The sequence below is a fragment of the Rhinopithecus roxellana genome, chromosome 17 (genome assembly GCF_007565055.1).
Source record: "Rhinopithecus roxellana isolate Shanxi Qingling chromosome 17, ASM756505v1, whole genome shotgun sequence".
Lineage (NCBI taxonomy): Eukaryota > Metazoa > Chordata > Mammalia > Primates > Cercopithecidae > Rhinopithecus > Rhinopithecus roxellana.
Window position 1 is genome coordinate 35,587,733 of NC_044565.1, and position 20,177 is coordinate 35,607,909.

Here is a 20,177-nt window from a genome sequence, read left to right on the forward strand (position 1 = left end):
ATAATTTTTAAATGTTTAAAGATAAGGAACATCTTTGTGTTCTGACACTATGAATGAAAAAATAAAAAACAAGACAATGTTCAGGACAGTGTATATATAATAGGATGCTTTTTGGGTAAGGAAGGAAGAAAAATAATAATATATATAATAAATTTGCTTTTGTCTGCATAAAAAGCACCAGAAGAAACACTAAGAATCTAAGGACAATGGTCAGGGTAGAGGTGAGCACGATGAATAAGGACAGGACAGAACAGATTCCGAGCACACATATCCTTATATTGTTTAAGTCTTCAAACATGTTAAAGTATTCCCCATTCAAGAAGAGAAAACAAATAATGAAAAAGGGAACTAGATGAGGGCTGAAGTCCCTCAACTAGTAAGTGGTAGAGCTGAAATTTGAACCCAAGTCTATCTGTTCCCAAGTCCATAGTCTTGACACCATAGTGGTCACCTCCGCCAAAACTTAGGGAAGAAACTCACCAGGTGTTAGCCAGCTTGGGAGGCTGAATTGGCTGCACAGGGCCCTGCTCCCACTCTCAGATCTCCCCCAAAGGAGTTCAGGATCTAGGGGTTTCAAAGCACCATTGCAATCAGGTATGTTTGTTTGTTTTTTAATCTCCATCAAAGAATAGGGCAGCAGTAACCAACCAGTCCGGGTGGAAAGCCATGTGCTCTGGGTTCACTCTAACAAAGACAAGTTGGGTACATTTAAATTTACAGCCATTTGTAATCCAAGCATTTAGAACTCATCTGTTTAGGGTGAGTTGTGGGCTATAAACCCTCCTGGTAACAAATAACAATACATGCCAAACACATTATACCTGTCGACCTGGTTTATGGCTGTGTCTTGGCTTATATTAAGGAAAGGGCTGCTTCTGTCAATACAAAGATGCTGTTCTACACTGAAGAGAAATTTCAAACAAAATCTAGAACTTTACAGCCTGTCTGCTCTGATTTGGAATGGTATGTAATTTTTTACCCTCAGCTTCTTTTCTCAAGTTTGAAATCATCCCAAAGCTGCCTGAGAAGATACTTAGAAGAATTATTTTTGACATCTCAGGCACAGATGGTAGAGCTGCCCCCGAGATGACACAGCTGATCAGAAAGTGTTTATGCAAAATTCCCCCATTGCCCACCATGTTGGAGAAGCAGGTTCAGAGACAAAGGGTGGCACCACTGACCTGGACAGTGTAGAAACTTCCTAAGTTGTTGGTCCCTGCCTGACAGGGGATCTTGCCTAAGCTGAACTGGTCTCCTTTTTCTCTTGGAGGGTAGGAAAGGAAAGATGGATCAATTTCCCTCCTTTCTCTTGAACCCAAGCCAGCCATGCTTGCTTTGCTTCCAAGAAAGTAACACGAACTGCCTGAGGTTTGTGGTTTTTCCAGGTCTGGATGGGGAATAAAGAATTATTCTATAAAAGGGGCCCAGATTGACAATACATTGGATTTTAAATTCAAATACATAGAGCCAGGGTCTATTTGATATAAGATGATTAAATGAGAGACTATTGTCGGCGGTCTTAGATTCCTCCCTTTCTGTCTTCATTCCCCTTTCTCTTCTCTTGGTAACCTAGTAATATCTACGTCAGTTTGACTAGCTTGGGCACCTACTGGGTCCTTAGTCCATGGTGCTAGAAATAAGATGGTAGTGGAAATTGGGGGAAAAAATCTAAAAAGATCACTGCAACAAAATATGATGAACACTACAATAGAGGTGTTCAGACTGTGCTTTGAGAGCATAGATAGGGGCTCTGGGAAGATCAGGGAAGGCTTCCTAGAGGAGGTGATGTTTGAGCCCAATTTTTAAGGTTATATTAGGAGTTAGCCAAACACTGGCTTCAAGTTCAAGACTCTGCACTGCAAAATGCCACCAGAACCAGCAGCTTTAGCCTATTCTCAGTCTCAAGCAAAATGTCCTATCATGTAAATTTACCTGCCATTTTCTCAGAACCATTTCAGAAACCATTGCTGTTTTCAAAGAACTAACTTTGTTTTAGTATTCTTGCATTCAAATGATTTTAGGTAAAGTGTTTCCAACCGTTGGCAGCTACCATACAGCACTTCATTTTCAACAAGTTCTTAACTCCCTTAACCCACCTAGGCTGAAAGTACTTCTGCTAGGGGAACTTAACTAGCATACCTGCATCTCCCATCCCATTATTTGGCCTATCTACCAAATAATATGGTGGAATACATTTAAACAGACCCACGGAAGCCATTAAATACCACTTTTAAAATGGGGTTCTATAAAAGTCAACCTACAGATGTTTGTTTCCTCACCTCACCACGCACCCCCCACCACCATTCCAAAGCACACACACACACAAGTCTCCCTTTTAACTTCCCTTTTGATGTCTTTTTGTCCTGATCCATGCCTAAAGAAGAGCCAAAGTATAGGCCGGGCGCGGTGGCTCAAGCCTGTAATCCCAGCACTTTGGGAGGCCGAGACAGGCGGATCATGAGGTCAGGAGATCGAGACCATCCTGGCTAACACGGTGAAACCCCGTCTCTACTAAAAAAAAATACAAAAAACTAGCCGGGTGCCGAGGCGGGCGCCTGTAGTCCCAGCTACTCGGGAGGCTGAGACAGGAGAATGGCGTGAACCCGGGAGGCGGAGCTTGCAGTGAGCTGAGAGCCGGCCACTGCACTCCAGCCTGGGCGGCAGAGCAAGACTCCGTCTCAAAAAAAAAAAAAAAAAAAAAAAAGAAGAGCCAAAGTACAATGCGGAAGGAGGCAGACCCTAATCTGCAAGCTGTGCCCTGCTGTCCCAACTGAGAGCGGCTGGAACCCCTCACTCTTCACAGCTCTCTAGGCATCATCTGCAGTAGCCCCTGCCCATACAGTAACAAAAGCTGCTATTTTGTGACTGTCTTTGCCGTGTCAGGTGCTGCATTAAGCACCTGGTCTGCATTAGGCCATTTCATTCTTGCAACATCTCTATAACCTCATCGGAGAAACCTAGAAGTAATTTGTTCAAGGGCAAGTTAACAGCAGATAGGTATGTGATATTTGAATACAGAGTCTGGCTCTTGGACCCATACAGCAGATACATCTTAACCACTTGTCATGATGAAGAATAGAGTCTTCAGGGCTCCAGACCAGAGTGTGAATCTCAGCTCTGCCATTTACTTAGGTGAAATGACACTAGGCAAGTTATTCATTCTCTCCAAGCTTCAGCGCCCTCATCTGCAAAACGGGATGAGTAATAGAACCACTTCATATGGTTATGGAGGGATAAATGATGCTGTCTTGCATGTATAGAACTTGGCATGGGCCTAGTATTTTGCAGGTGTTCAAACATGTTAGCTATTGCTATTACTACATATTTACAAATCTCTCTATCCCCCCACACACTATCCCCGCATACACCAGGTAGTATGCGCCTGTAATCCCAGCTACTCGGGAGGCTCATTAACCATGTCATCGAGGCCAGGGATCGAGTTTATTAATATCTTTCTCCCCAGGTGCCCAACTGAATGCCTTGGAAATATTTGTTGAATGGATGTTTCAACAGCACTGGTTTTCTCCACTATTTCAAATGATCAAGCATGGCCCTCCTCTATTTTGACACACAATATCCTCTTCTTGCTAAATTCTACTCCTTAACATTCAGAAATGAATTATCAAGTATCTAAAGAGATCATTCTCGAATTCTTAAATTAGAAGAGTTGTATGGTATTTTTTTTTTCTTGTCTCTAGAAAATGAGTGAAAGTCGGCCTCCCTTCCCTCTCCCAAATCTTCTTGGACTCTCAGAAGGAGAGACCTGGCATTTCAGGAAGGCCTCACTTTCACAAGTAGACGGATGGAACTTCCAAAATAAACAATACCCAGGTTGGGACAGGGGTGGATTTTCACTTTACAAGGAGATTTCTACTTTCTTGAAATTTCAGTGATCTCTTCAAACTTCACTTTCTCCTAGAGAAGTTCAAGAAAAATTTAGCTCCCCTGAAATACTTCGGGAGTGCATTCCTTTTGTAAAATGAGGCACACTCCTGTTGAACCCAGTTTGTTTCCCACAGCACTTTCTGGGCTCTCAGAAACCCCTGTAACACTGTCCACCACACAACCTACACATGTCTTTGCCCCATCTGAAGAGCGCATTCCTCCTGCTAACCACGCCAAGCACAGTCCCAGCCAACATCAACTACCTGCCACCAAAATCTCCCTTCCACCCCTCCCTGTGACTGGGCCCACTAGGCCATCAGCAAGCATCCTGCTCAGTCAAGTGTGTTAGTTTCCAAGGACTGCTGTAAGAAAGCAACACAAACTAGGTCAGGCACAGTGTCTCATTCCTGTAATCCCAGAACTTTGGGAGACTGAAGTGGGCAGATCATTTGCAGTCAGGAGTTTGAGACCAGCCTGGCCAACATGGCAAAAACTTGTCTCTACTAAAAATACAAAAAATTAGCTGGGCATGGTAGTATGTGCCTGTAATCCCAGCTACTCGGGAGGCTGAGACAGGAGAATCACTTGAACCTGGGAGGTGGAGGTTGCAGTGAGCCCAGACCACACCACTGCACTCCAGCCTGGGCAACAGAGCAAGACTCTCTAAAAAAAAAAAAAAAAAAAAAAAAAAAAAAAAAAGGCCGGGCGCGGTGGCTCACGCCTGTAATCCCAGCACTTTGGGAGGTCGAGGTGGGCGGATCACAAGGTCAGGAGATCAAGACCATCCTGGCTAACATGGTGAAACCCCGTCTCTACTAAAAATACAAAAAAAAATTAGCCGGGTGTGGTGGCGGGCGCCTGTAGTCCTAGCTACTCAGGAGGCTGAGGCAGGAGAATGGCGTGAACCCGGGAGGCGGAGCTTGCAGTGAACCGAGATAGCGCCACTGCACTCCAGCTCCAGCCTGGGTGACAGAGCGAGACTCCGTCTCAAAAAAAAAAAAAAAAAAAAAAAAGACCACAAACTAGGTGGCTTAAAATAGCAGAAGTGTATTATCTCCAAATCCTAAAAGCTAGAAGTTCAAAATCAAGGTGTTGCCCGGGCCATGCCTCCTCTGAAGGCTCTTGGGGATAATCCTCCCTTGCCTCCTCCAGCTTCTAGTGGTTGCCAGCAAACTTTGTCATTCCTTGGCTTATAGATGCTTCACTCCTAGTGCTGCTGCTGTCTCCAAATAGCCTGACTCCTTCTAAGCCTACGTCTGTGGCCTAATGTCCTTCTTCTTATAAGGATATCAGTCATATTGAAGTTAAGGTTCACCCTAATCCAATATGATCTCATCTTAACTTGATTATATCTGCAGTAGCCCTATTTCCAAATAAGGTCACATTTACAGGTTCCAGCATGAATTTGGGGAGGACACTATTTCAACCCAGTGCAAAAAGAGATCAGTATGAGGAGAGAGACTCAGCATCGACCTATGGGGTATGACACAGAGGGTTTCAGGATGAAAATCTTTCTCCCCTTCCATAAAGAAATGTGCTATAGCGCCTAAATCCCACCATTAAAGAGACTTCCCTTTGGCTCTCAATGCCTTTTTAGTGCCAAATAAAATAAAAGCAAAACCTATAATAATCCAAATGCTGTCTGGAGGAATGACATTCATAAATCACTATCATATCATGCTTGAGTGGTCATCATTCCCTTTTTGAGCATGACAGCCAGCAGAAGTGAGGCTCTGTTCGAACGAAGCCTGAAATCTGTGACTAGAATGAAGCAGGTAGCATGGGAAACCTAGGTAATAAGGTACCACAGGTAGACATGCCTTAGTGCCCGCTTTGGTAACCTACCATATCCCAGGGAGCCCAGAGCCAGACCAGGCACTATGAGGGGGCAGGAGGGAGCAGAGTGCATGTGTACTCCAGTTCATATTTATTGAGCACCTACTGTATGCCAGGGACCATGCTTGGTGCTTCCACACACATTATCTCTTTATAGCAACCTCGTGATGAAAAACATACCATCTCTCAATTCATAGATGAGAAAACTAAGCCCCAGGGGAGTTACGTGGCTTGGAAAGGGTTGGGAAATTAGCAGTAACTACCAAGTTCAAGTTCAGATACTGACATGTTTTCCCACGTCACAGAGAAGAGGCAACAGAATCCAAGGTTTCCAGTCCCACTTCTGCTGGAAGCCAGTCCAGCCTGAAGCTCTCTTGCTATACATTCGGGTTCACTCTTCTTAACTTCTGGTTTTAAATCTGCAGCCATTTTCTACTGCATTTCCAATGTGCCTCTGTATGTATCTTGGAGAGAGGAAAAAAGAGAATATATGGGTCAATATAAGCAGACTCTTAAAAGTGTATACTTTATCATTGTAATAATCATAATATATTTTACTTTACAGCCACTCATAACTGAAGCCTCTGGGCGCCCTAACAAAAACAGCTAAAAGAGAAAAAGAAATTATATTAAACAAAGGAAATACGACTATAAAACCCCAATAGCCAGGGAACTAAATGAACAACATAAAACCTCCAAACAACAAAACTACAGTGAAACCAAGAGGGGAAAAAACCTTTTCACGAGCTTTACCCTGAAGAATTCTATGCTGTGAGATCACATCTGTTTAAAGCACCATAATTTATCGATATGACATCAAACCAGGAACCAGCCATTGTAAACCTTTCCCGCAGAAACTCTCAGAAAACTAACCAGGTGGTCGGTGGGGGGGTCTATAGCACATAGCTGGGGCAACAATGGCTTTAAAATTTTATGTTCAAATACATCTATGTGAAGTTCCAAATCTTGGTACTGAGATGCAAAAATGAGTTCATTCCATGAGTAAACAGAATTTACAAACAGGGCTTTTTTAACAATATTCTTTTTTTCTGAGATAGTCCATCCATGAGTACTCGCTGACGACTTCTCAAACTGCTGCTAAATGGACCATTTTCAAGAACGGGTCCTCTTTAGAACTAGCCACTGAGTCTCAAATACTGTGAAAGGTTTTGGGGAGGATAAAAGCTCTTTCATTTAGAAAGTAGCTGAGTTACTCAGCCTATCCTCCCATTCTGATGTTGCAGCCATTTCACAAACAGAAATTCCTGTTGACCCACGATACCACCATAAACCTTTGTTTAGGAACCACTGTGACTGCCATATTCATGTTTGTGAGGGCAACATTTCCCCCAAGCAATTGCTTCCCACATCCCTCCTACATGCTTTCCTGTTAAATATAGGAAGCAGACCCTGCTGGGGAAAAAATTCTTTAAAAGATTTGTAAGGTTACAACAGCACAAGCGTTTAAACTACCTGGTTAGCAAAATGAAATAAAATATTTAAAATGCTGAAAGACAACCCCTGCCTGTATGTAAAATGTTGTTCAAAATGTTCATCCTCAAGTACTTTCTGGATCAGTATAGATCTGGCCCCAGGAATTAGGACACTTGTGGCAGAAACGTGAACCTCAAGCCCAATGTAGCTTCAAGAGTAAAGCAGATGAGAAAATAGTGCAGAGAGGAGAAAGAAGGCAGTATGGCAAGGAAACCTGATAATATGGGGGGAGCCAGGCATGCAGGAAAGTCAGCCCAGCCTGGGCTCTCACCCATGCTCTAATGCTTAGTAGCTAGAACACCTTGGATCAGTCACTTAACCTTCCTGGCCCCTGTTTTATCGTCTCTGAAATGAAGAGAAAGTGCTAAGCAAACTCTGCTCTTTTTATTTTATGGAAGCCCATGCAGTTCTTCAGAGGAATGACCATCTCTCCATAGAATAACATGGCCAGCTCCTAGACACAGCATGTAGTTAAAAGAGCAAGCCATGGAATGACACATACTGGGTAATACCATTCACATTTGGGAAAAAGAACCCACCCTGACAACTCCGGATGATTTCTACAGGCCCCTGGCTGTATGTGTAAGGGTACACAAAACTGTAGACTGAGGCACACAGGCCAAGGCACAAGGGTGGACTCTTCTGGAAGCAGGTTTAAACTAGGCAAGGGCAAGTGAAGAGAATATATTTATATATATGTATACATTGCTTATGCAAGAGAGAAGAAAACTTTTATGTGGTCAGTAAAAACATCATCTAGCTTGTTTCAGGAATAAATATAGTAATTCTAGAAAAGTCTCTGCAGTCAATAAATGAGAGCTGGGGTTACAATGAGGCCAAAACTTGGAGAACCCCTGGGTTCAGGATGATGTAAATATGCTATCTTACTAAGCTGGGCTCAAAACCTACTTGAAATGGACCTTGTAAAGCAAGATATGAAAAATGGAGTTGCAGCTGAGACTGGGGGAGCCCCAGGTGGGAGGAAAGCCTGGGGGGTCCCCTCTGTCCCAGTATGTCAATCAGAGGGCCTCTTGGTGAGCCATCCACTATGTACCTGCCAGGCATGGGACACACACTCTCATCAACACCCCAAGCCAGTTACTGGGAGCACTAATATGATTGATGGTACCTCTACCCCGCCCCCATGTTGACCAAGGCACAGAACTTTTGGTTCTTCTCACTTGGAACTGCCCAGGTGGAGACATGTTGATCCAGAAGAGTTCAGAGCCAGGACCCAGACTTCCCATTGCCCTCTTCATTTTGATGAGCTCTGTAGCATTGCTCAATTTAAGCAAAAAGAGCTTCCATGGGCCTTCCTGGAAATACCACAAAGACATTTCTTTTTTATACACCAGAGGTAAAGGTATCACTAGCACACAAGCAGGAGAAAACGAAATGACCTCTGGCAGTCTGTGATTGCCTAGTGCTCAAAATGTCCCTCCTTACTTTAGATATAGACGGGGAGTCAAAGCAAAATTGTATTTAAAATTAGGTTAACTGTTTTATTTAGATGGGCCAATCACAGCGGGAAGACTACAGAAGATGACTGGGGACATCACTTGGAATCTGCACCAAAATGATTATGTTTTCCTCAATAAGCAACTTGAAAAATATACATTCAACCACATAAATAAAGTAGACATTAATCCAGAATCCATGCTCCATTTCTAGCAAAGGCTATCAAGCTCTGAAATACAAGAATATCAGGAGGAGAGGCAAATTTCCCCTCCTTTGTTCATTCCATTTTGCATAAGTCAAATCCCAGATAAAGCCTCCTGCTGGGAGGAGGTGCAAATAGGTGGGCAGAGAGGCTGATGGCCTGTGTGGCTATGAGCTTACCTGCTCCAGAAGTCAGACTCCACCCACAAAGCTTATTTTAAAAGAAAAAAATGTAGGTTTTAACCAACTTAAGTATCAGTTCGCTTGGCGGGGAGGGGGATTATGTTGCAATTTTTTTCCATTTTGCCTGTATAATAAAACAGTCCCTGTTCAATCTGGTGCACATCCTTTGAAAAAGTTTGAGTTCAATGTATGGGTATGTGGGTGGCGGGTGGTGGGGGTGTTAAATCAACTTTGGGTTTAGCAAATTAACGCAGGTTTGCCTGATTCTGGTGTATGGATCAGTTCCAGATCTGTTTTTAGGCACTAAGTTACTGAAGGATTATTATTTTTTGAATTTGTATTCCTTCTTAATCCCCTAATCCTTTCCGGAGAAATGTCCAGATTGTCAGGCCAACACATGAAAAAACCTCAGTGAAGCAGCAAGAAAAAAATATAAAACAATAGATAAATAACCATGGGATATATTGTTCAGCTTTTGTTGAGCTTGAAATATGCCAAGTTGGAAATAGGAGAGAGAGGTTTGTGATATTCCACTGGAACATACTGTCACTGTTATAACCAGCCCACGTTCACCGGAGCTGCCAATTATTCCCCAGCCACCATTTTTTTCCTTTAGATTGATCTCCTGCTTGAGGCTGTTTCACACCCATGACTCTGAAGCTTCCCTAGTGGCATGTTGGCTAATTAAGAGCAAAATCCATCTCTTGATGAAATAATGCTGCCACTGAAAAGGAATTCTACATTTTTTTTAATTCTTAATCAGGCTGGAAGGGGTAGTATTCTAACACTTGTATTAAGCATAGGAAAAAAGGTCTATAGCTAGCAATTAGCAATGATGAAAAGGACAGCGATTTAAAGCATGTTGCAGTGACATTTTTATCAAATTAAATGAGTTTGCTAGGCTCACCAGCTGCATATGCTTATTGTCATTTACTGTTTGGACAGCAACACATCAGCCACTGAGTATCAGGAGGTGCCGAATTTAATAAGTCATTTTGACACTGGTGTGAAACGAACAGATCAGCATTCTGAGGAATGTGTTCACACTCTGAACAGACAGGCAGACATTCTAAGCATGTGAGGTGACACCAATCAACAGGAAGAAATGATGAAAGCCAGGCTAGGGAGCAGGCAATGGTGGTAGTGGCGACAGCGGCAGGTGCGGAAACACACCACTGAGAAAAGAAAAAGATTCGCACATGCACACACCGAACCTACCGTTTCCTGGTTTAGCTACACACAGCAGCTGAAGGGGCAAAGACTTTTCAGAAACACTGGGACATGTATCCATTCTAGATCCCGGACGTTTTCATGTATAATTTAAAAACCTACCCAGTTTTCTTAAAACCACCACTAAGAGAAGCTGATAAATCTTCAGATTCTGTTGTTGTTTTCACTCCCTCATGTTTGAAATATGGCAAAACACACCAACAAAAACAATTCTCTGCATGCTGGGAAAACAAATTTTCGTTTACCCTTTCTACCTAATAAATTTGCCCTAAACTGATTGCCTAGCTAGGATAAGAGGAGCTGGTATTACTTGGTTTTGATTTACAGTGAGGGAGGGTATATGTTGCTTTCAAAACTCTTGCTTGGAACATGAGATGTGGAATGACATTCTGATAATCCCAGAAGATATTTATGTCAAGGGTGAGATCTGATACCAATGTCTTAACCATGTACCTGGCATCAAAGTTAAAACACACCAGACAGTCTATTGCCAATTACCTCTTAAAACCTGCAGGTGTAATTTACAGCCTAACAAAGGTGACTAGTAATTAGTTCATGGCTTCAGAAGTTTCTAATGCCATCTAGTGGAAACGGTAAATCTGATCACTTCTGCATCAAAGGAGAGCCTCAAATTCCAGCTAATATGTCACTACGTTGCTTCATATTGAGAAAAACTTTGTGCCAGAGTCCAATCTCAAATGTATCTCAAAAAAAATTGCTACAGTGCTCTCGTAAGACTAGAATACATTGCCTTGGGAAATAAGACTTGCCCAGAATACCCTTGGACGCCTGCCCACTGCAAATGAAATCATTATTAGCACCAGGCCACCACTGCCATGCCCGTAAGATCATTTTCTTCATCACTCTTCTCTTTCTTGTCTTCCAGACTCTAGAATACAGAGATAGGTTCTTTGGTCAATTTTTAAAAATCATTTTGCAAGTCTAGTGGGTTCCATAAAACCTGAAATATCTTTTGAAGTAAATTTTGCACTGATTTTAATCTAGAAAGTAGTTAAGAAAAACTAAATACATGTTGATAGTTTAATACTGGAAGCTACTTAACTTTCAGCAGAATGTTCATAGATTTTCCTCCAGTGAAATTCTGTAGTGATAATCTGAGCAAGGACAGCATTGGAGATTTTCTGCCTCCTTTCAAGATGGTCACCAAGCAGCTTTAGCCATGGAGCTATGACATGAGAATCAAATGGTGCCTCGCATAATTGCAAACACAAAAATACTCCCCATTTTATTTTGCATAGGAAGATGGGCAGGTGAACAGTCTCTGTTCACCTTTGCATATGTCACTCTCCTCTGCATCCACACTCAAAGGCAGTCCTCACTAGGAGCATGGTTATGGGAAGAGAAATTACTGTGCAGGGAATCTGGAACTGAGTTCAAGTGCAAATTAATGTGAAACTCAGAGCTACTCATTTCGCCTCTCCCCACTCAGTTTCCTTATCCATCAAATAAGGAAGTTAAATACAATCTCAACTCAGAAGCCTTTTCTTCTCTAAAACCCTGTGGTTTAGAATTTCAAGTCCAAAATTCAGATCTTCTGTTTCATTGTAATACTTGTATTTAAAAGTACTAACTTCATTGTAGTTATTTCACTTAAAATAATAATGTTTATTAAAATGAGCTTTATTATTTATTTTATTTATATTATGTTATCTTCATTATAATTATTTGTGTTAAAATTATTGTATTAGCCCACTGTTTGGACTGCCATTGATTTTAAAAGCAACTTACTGGCAAGAGGAGAGGGCTACAGTTTTTTGGTTTTTTTAGACGGAGTTTTGCTGTTGTCGCCCAGGCTGGAGTGCAATGGCACAATCTTGGCTCACTGCAACCTCTGCCTCCCGGGCTCAAGCAATTCTCCTGCCTCAGCTTCCCTAGTAGCTGAGATTACAAGTGCCTGCCACCACGCCCAGCTAATTTTTGTATTTTTAGTAGAGACGGGGTTTCACTATGTTGGCCAGGCTGGTCTCGAACTCCTGACCGCAGGCAATCCACCCGCCTCAGTCTCCCAAATGCTGGGATTACAGGCGTGAGCCACCGTGCCCGGCTGGAGTTTTAAAGAGTTAAAAATAGAAAATATGGTATACCTTTCCTATATATGCCCATTTAGCATTGCTATGTTGGATAAAATATATTTTATTTCTGTATATTTGTAAAATAAAGAACTTTTTCAATTGGAAAGAAATATATAGTCTTGCCACACATATAGTCTTAAAAAAAAAAAAGGAAAATAAATCATTTGTAGCTCTAACATCCAAAGACTTGTCTTGTTCATTTAACACAACAGTTTACCCCCTCAATCTTCTCCTCATGTGTAATATTCACATAATTTTATCATATGGCATAGGTAAAATTGTACATGCTGATTTTCATAATAGCATTCATTTTTGTGACAAGAAATATACAGTTTATTATAAATATACAAATACACAAAGAAATTAAAATCACCCAGAATCTCATGACTCAGATATCCTCATTTACTATTTTATTTCTTTAAACTTTTTTTCTATGCATAATTTAACATGGTTAAGATTATATTACATATTCTGATTTTAAGTACAATTAACCCAAGAAGAGTCATTCACAATTCCTAGTTGGAAGATGTTATAAAGAGGTTTTAATCACAGATTATATCTGCCACTGGTAGGTTATTCATTTTTCATAATTACAAAAAACCCTGTATACTCAGGTCATTCAAAATGAGTTCTAAGAAGCATAAAATTATTACTCAAGTTCTTTGTCAATGCAATTTTTTTGTATTGCTGAATAAAAATCAGTTTCAATGGAGGGATAAAAAAATACTTTCTGCGTTTAGTAATTCTGCAAACACAATGCCCTGTCATTTAAATATTGCAGGCCCTTTTTTTGTACTAGAAAGGAAGTAGGTTGTATTGTTTTAAGTAGAAGGTGATTCCATCTGACCCATGAGGTAAGGAATATTACCCAAAAAAAAGTATTTCCTGATTCTGAAAAAATAGCAAAACCCAACAATAACAACTAATGGAAATAGCAAAAACCAACAACAACAACTAATGGAAGGGTTATAGACCCTAGCTTTTTTTGCCCCTGGGTTATAAATCCATTTGAAAATACCTAATATAATTAGATTTTTTATTATAGAATCTAAACAGAATAAAAAGCTGTTTGTAAATCTTTTTACATAATGATTTCCAAGTCCTTAATCCTTCAATTGGCTGGAGTAAAACTTTGAGTAATTTTTCCAGTTGTGTACAGCTTGGCATATTGCAGAATTTTTAATATTGTCTTCACAAATTAACGCAATTCTTGGGTTGTGACATCCCCAATTCTTAACCTTCAAAACTCTGTAGGTGGGCATCAGCTTCTTTAGTTCTCTAGGGGGAACTCTGAGGCCAGCCTGATTTTTGTTCCTTTGTAGACTAATTTTGAACCCAGATGCTTAAAGAGCTTTCTTTAGCCTCATAATTCAAAAGACACAGGAGGAGTCTAAGGGTAGACCTCTTTTCTTGGACCATATCAGGACCTCTGTGAGTCCTTTCCATCTACATTCAAGACTTTCTTTGCCTCAGGAAACTTTCTGCTTATTACATCTCTGATGGCCCCTTTTGTGCAATATGGAGCGTGAGCTCTTCCTCAACAGCACCAATGGTCATGTTCCCTCTTCTCATTCCTCTGGCCTCCATCTCTACCCTACCCCACATCGTTTTAATCTTTATCTTATTTCCCTCCATATCCAAGAAAAGTTTTATTTTGTAGTATCTGTGCACCACCCTGCATAACTTCATTACAAATTTCTAACCTCCAACTCATTTCTAACTTCCTTACACTCCATTATTTCATATTTTTTAATTCATTCTACATTGTTTTGTTTTTACGTCAACACTACTGCCTTTTTTTAGGTAGTACAAATGTAAACATCCCTAATTGAAAAGATGTGCTTATTTCCCCCAATTTTTCCTTTATAAGAAGAAAAATTTGATCCAAGCATGATGGCTCAAACCTGTAATCCCAGCATTTTGGGAGGCAGAGGCAGGAGGATCGCCTGAGCTCAGGAGTTCAAAACCAGCCTGAGTAACAAAGGAAGACCCTGTCTGTATATTAGTAAAAAAAGAAAAAAATAGTATGGAGAAAGAGTCTTCATCCACACATAACAGATGTTAATAGTTTATCATGTTTGATTCTGATCTTTCTTAGACACATAAAATATCACAGATGAAGTTCAAGCCTCTATAATTCTCCAGTGTATTTGTTTTCATGCTGCTGATAAAGACATACCCACGGCTGGGCAATTCACAAAAGAAAGAGGTTTATTGGACTTACAGCTCCACATGGCTGGAGAGGCCTCACAATCATGGCAGAAGGTGAAAGGCACATCTCACATGATGGCAGACAAGAGAAGGGAGCTTATTCAGGGGAATTCCCCTTTATAAAACCATCAGATCTCGTGAGACATATTCAATCTCATGAGAATGATACGGGAAAGTCCCACCCCCATAATTCAATCACCTCCCATTGGGTTCCTCCCACAACACGTGGAAATTGTGGGAATTACAATGCAAGATGAGATTTGGGTGGGGACATACCCAAACCATGTCACCCAGATATAATTATTTTGAGGTTATTGTGTATCTAGTCATAGTTTCATACTTTTACTACTTATACATGGATTTGTAAATAAATAACAGTGGGCTGTTTATTAAATTTCTATACGCAGTATCATATTGAAAATGGTATCATTTTACCACGTTTGTTTTCTCTCAATATTATGTTCTGTGGAGAGGCCACATTTAGATGTTCCAGCTGACAGCCCCAGCTGAGGCATCACCCTACAGCCAGACTCCACCACCAGACATAAGAGTGCATGAGTCTCTTATACAATCCTACCCCTAGTCCTTGAGCTGCTCCAGCTGATGCCAACTAGAGCAGAAACAAGCTGTACACATGGATTTCTGCCCAAATTGCAGATTTGCAGGCAAAGTAAGTGATGCCATAGTTTTAAGCCATTAAGTTTTACGGGTAATTTGTTATACAGCCAAAGCAATGTGAATGGCTTCTTCCTGTTCCCTGTCCTGGTTCTTCCACTTCCTTACCTGTTCTCCTGAGAGCACTGTCTCGATAAATTATTTGCATATGAATTCAAGAGACCCAGGCAGAGTTATGGGATAGTCCACACAAACAGACAAATTCACAACTTCTCTTAAAAGCTCTGTTTTCATTAAACCTGTATTCTTCTGCAAATCAAAGCCACAATGAAATACCATCTCACACCAGTTAGAATGGCAATCATTAAAAAGTCAGGAAACAACAGGTGCTGGAGAGGATGTGGAGAAATAGGAACACTTTTACACTGTTGGTGGGACTGTAAACTAGTTCAACCATTGTGGAATACGGTGTGGCAATTCCTCAAGGATCTAGAACTAGAAATACCATTTGACCCAGCCATCCCATTACTGGGCATCTACCCAAAGGATTATAAATCATGCTGCTATAAAGACACATGCACACATATGTTTATTGCAGCACTATTCACAATAGTGCTGCAAAGACTTGGAACCAACCCAAATGTGTATCAATGACAGACTGGATTAAGAAAATGTGGCACATATGCACAAGGAATACTATGCAGCCATAAAAAAGGATGAGTTAATGTCCTTTGCAGGGACATGAATGAAGCTGGAAATCATCATTCTGAGCAAACTACTGCAAGGACAGAAAACCAAACACCGCATGTTCTCACTCAAGTGGGAACTGAAACACGAGAACACTTGGACACAGGGTGGGGAACATCACACACCAGGGCTTGTCATGGAGTGGGGGAAGGGGAAGGGATAGCATTAGGAGATACACCTAATGTAAATGACAAGTTAATGGATGCAGCACACCAACATGGCACATGTACACATATGTAGCAAACCTGCATGTTGTGCACATGTACCCTAGAACTTAAAGTATAATAATAAATTTTTTAAAGATCTTAATAAAAATAATAAATAAATAAATAAATAAATAAATAACTCTTCTTCTGTGGTACCAGTCATTGGGCAAAATAAGCAATTGAACTAAAACTAAAAGGTGGCAAGAAGGAAGAAATATACTCTCTGAATTCTCCTCTGAGTAAACACATTAAAGGAGGAGTCAGAGAACCAAGAAGCACCCAGAATCACTGTTAATAACAGAATTATTTTGTAGAGAGTCCCATCTTGTAAAGTCAGTGCTTCAAACTTTCACCTTAATAATCCTGAAAGAATCCCTAGGAGATTTTTCATCTCCCTCTCTCTGGTGGGAAAAAAAAAAGAGCAAATCCCATTGCCCTCCTAAAGTTTGCTCTCTAGAGAAATCACTGGGGTTCCTGTGAACAGGTGCCCTGCCAAACAGCTGGATACCAAGAGCAGGGAGGAGAGTGAGTATTAGTTCTGAGTCTCTAGTTCCACCCCTTGGAGGAAGAGCCTCTGCCAACAAACAGTTTATGGGGCAACAGAATTTCATTTGCTGATGAGTGTTGCTCCCCATAGTGATCTGAGCATTTCTTAGAAAATGACCTTCTCTTTACCCCTGGTGCTTGACTCTAGTCCAGTGACCTCAAGACAGCAACAAACAGCTGATATACTTTATGGCAGGTATTTCACATACTAGGTCTTTGGAATGGATATCTCCTTCTGAAGTCTATTCTGCAGCCACTCCAGCATGGTGCATATTTCCAAGTGATTTTGACCTTGGCTAGCTCCAGTTTTAGAGTTCCTCTCAATGGTATCACTATCCAAGACTGCAAGTTCATAGACAAACCAACATCCTACGGCAATAGTCACATAATTACAGGCTTCTTTTAGTCTTCTACCAGGTCCCTTGGAAATAATTCAAAAATAATGAGCATACTTGGAGCACTGTGAAATAAGCCTTAGAGAATTTTCTAGGATGGGATGTATTTAAATTATTCTCCATCTTGGGGCTTTATTTGCATTACAAAATTCCTCCCACCTCCACCATGGAGGGCAGTTTGTCTTTCCCAGGCTTTATGTGTCCCCAACCATCTGGAAAATGAAGCTAACCTAGGAGACACTGGAGCCCTTCACAAAAGGCTGCTCTATTTCCCTCCTAAACTCACCTTGGCCACTGTCTCATGCCCAGGAGAAAGCCTTACGCTGACAGTCTGTTAAGAAGCTGAGCCTCTCCTGGTGTTCTTCCAATAGCAGTGTAACAGCACCCGTGGAAAACAAGGTCTCAGGTCATCACCAGGGTTGCAAACTACTGTGGCTCAGGAAAGTCCATCTGTCCTGTGCCTTCAATGGTCAAGAAAGAGAAGAAAATATTTGTATCACATGCAGTTGTGAAGTCCTCTGAAGCAGAATCCAGAAAGCTTTATGGAAGGTCACTCCCAGAATGGCAACCACTTCATTTGGCCCATCCCCATAAGATACCTTTAAATTCTAGCAAACCTGAAGATGTCTTTAGAGCTTTGGCATTTGGCTTTTCGTTTGTTTTTATTTTAACCTTTTTTTTTAACCTTTGCCTATGTTTCCCAGGATCAGTTAATTTAATCTGCAATAAACTGAAGTACCATAAAATTCATGGCAGAGTTCAGCCTTAGGGGTCAAGCAACCTAGATTTCAAGCCCCAGCTGGTTCTGTATCTTAATTTCTATTTTTGTGACCTTGGAGAAGTTATGTCAACTCTCTAAGCTTCCATTTTCTTTTCTCAAAAAAAAAAAAAGTATAATTCTCTATAGAGTAATTGTGAACATTTCAGGGAAATACTGCATGTAAAATACTAACTTTAACACCTGACACCAAGTATGGATTCAGCTAATATTATCTATGTGAATACAAATCCTATGAAACTCCATTTCATCCACTGATGCTCTGTCTGGAATATTCAGGACCAGGACTCTTCTATAAACAAGGGGGATAATCTTGTAGCATGTGGTGAAACCACATTTCAAAGGCACTGAAGTAGGTATTAGACACACACACACACACACACACACACACACACACACACACACACACACAAATAGAATAATCTGAATGATCTCTTGCAAGCACTAAACCTAAAAGAGAATAGACTCCAGGCCAACACACATTTTCTGCAAAATTGAAGATCCACCCCACAATATGTGCTATGCTCTTTAGACCTGGAAGCTTCTTTATGCTAGAGACCTCATTTGGGGACTCTTATGCAAATGGGATGGACAGGGTTTTGAATTGTATTATTAGTTGTTGGGGATTCTTTCTGCAAAGTTGTCCAGAAATACAGAGATTTTTTTTATTATGAAAAACTTCAAAGATACGCAAAAGTAGACAAAATAGTATAACAAACCCCTATGTTCTCTTTATTCAGATTCTACAACTATCAATTCGTGGACAATTTTGTTTCACCTAGACCCCCACCCACTCTCCCCAATCCTATTATTTCAAAGCCCATCCCCAAAATTATTTCATTTCATCCATCAATATTTTCTATGTGTTTCTAAAAGGACTCACATTTGCAAGATCTAACTATATATCACTATCACACTTAAAAGCTTAATATCAATTCTTTAATATCAAATGTCCAGTTAATGTTTAAATTTCTAATTTGTCTAATAAATGTCATACTACTTTAACCGTGTATTTGTTTCAATAAGAATCCAAATAATGCCTATACATTTCAACTGATTTATTTCTTTTCTGTCTTTTTTCCATCTATAGATCTTCCTCAATATTTTCCCTTGCAATTTATTTGTTAAAGAAACCGAACTGTTCTGAGTATCCCAGAGTCTGGATTTTCCAAAAAGCCTGCTAAAGGGTTCTTAACTTTTCACAGTTAACCTCTAAACAGGAGGAGGGATAGAGAAGCTGAAGAAGCTATTAATCTGCTAGTGAGAACATTTTTATACTTTTCCTAAAGGCTGCTGATGCAATCGACAAGATCACTGTCATGTCACCTGCAGGCTGCAGTGAGGAAGCCCAAGATTTGTTATGCCCCCAGGTCTTCCCCTATGTTCCTTCTAATGAAGACATCACAGGCACAAGCGCTCTGTGCACCTCATTATCACACACTGTTTTTCTTGAGACCCTGCTCCCTTCTCTCTCCCTGACATAGGCATGGGTCTGTGCAGTGGAACTAAGGGGATGAAGATGTGGGTTTAGCAGCAAAAGGCAACAGGTGGGAGAATGAAAGGGTGAAGAAATAGGTAGATGAAGCCAAAAGCAGGGGAGTCCAGGATTATGGATGGATAGGATAAGCAGACAGGGTGTGACGGGGTGTCACAGCGAAGGTGGTAGCTCTGCCGTGATCACTGAGTCTCATGCCTGGTGATAAGGAATTAGGCCACTTGGGCTGGGAATACATATGACCTTTTCCTCTGCCGTGAACACAACCTCTGCTACCTCAAACTAAAATCCTGTAAACAACTCAGCCATTGTAGGAGATGCATTATGACTTGAGTTGTTATGACAGATCAGATCTAGTTACACAGTTACAGCAGTCCATGCTAGGAAAGCTGTTAGCCTGATGGCTACTTTATTCTTCCCACATGGGAACCCTGCAGTGAGAACTGTTCCCCTTTTATATACAATAGTAAGATTCTAGAGCCTTCCCCTATGCTATAAAGGATCACATAAAAACAGCAATACCTTGCTGACAGAGAAATAATATAAAGCAGAGGTATATTTTCATAAAATAAAATGTTGATGCAATTCATGGACATTGAAGGTATACAGTCAGCCCTCCATATTCATGAGTTCTGCATCTGTGCATTCAACCAATCAAGGCTCAAAAAAATTCAAGAAAAATTATTGTTTAAAATACAAACTGTAAAATAATATAGTATAATAGCTATTTACACAGCATTTACATTATACTAGGTATTCTAAATAACCTAGAGATGATTTAAAGTAAACAGGAAGATGTTCATA

At 40.7% G+C, this 20,177-nt stretch overlaps 1 long non-coding RNA gene across 2 annotated transcripts in view; it reads right to left on the reverse strand.

Annotated features, from left to right (window-relative positions):
- The window catches only part of LOC104656185, a 51,160-nt gene extending 33,626 nt beyond the window's left edge, over nt 1–17,534 (reverse strand). For both annotated transcript variants that reach the window (XR_004054326.1, XR_004054327.1), the window contains exons 1-2: nt 17,387–17,534; nt 6,008–6,185 (exon numbers count right to left, since the gene is read on the reverse strand). This is a non-coding gene — a long non-coding RNA (uncharacterized LOC104656185). The remainder of the gene's footprint in view (nt 1–6,007; nt 6,186–17,386) is intronic.
- Between the last annotated feature and the right edge of the window lie 2,643 nt (nt 17,535–20,177).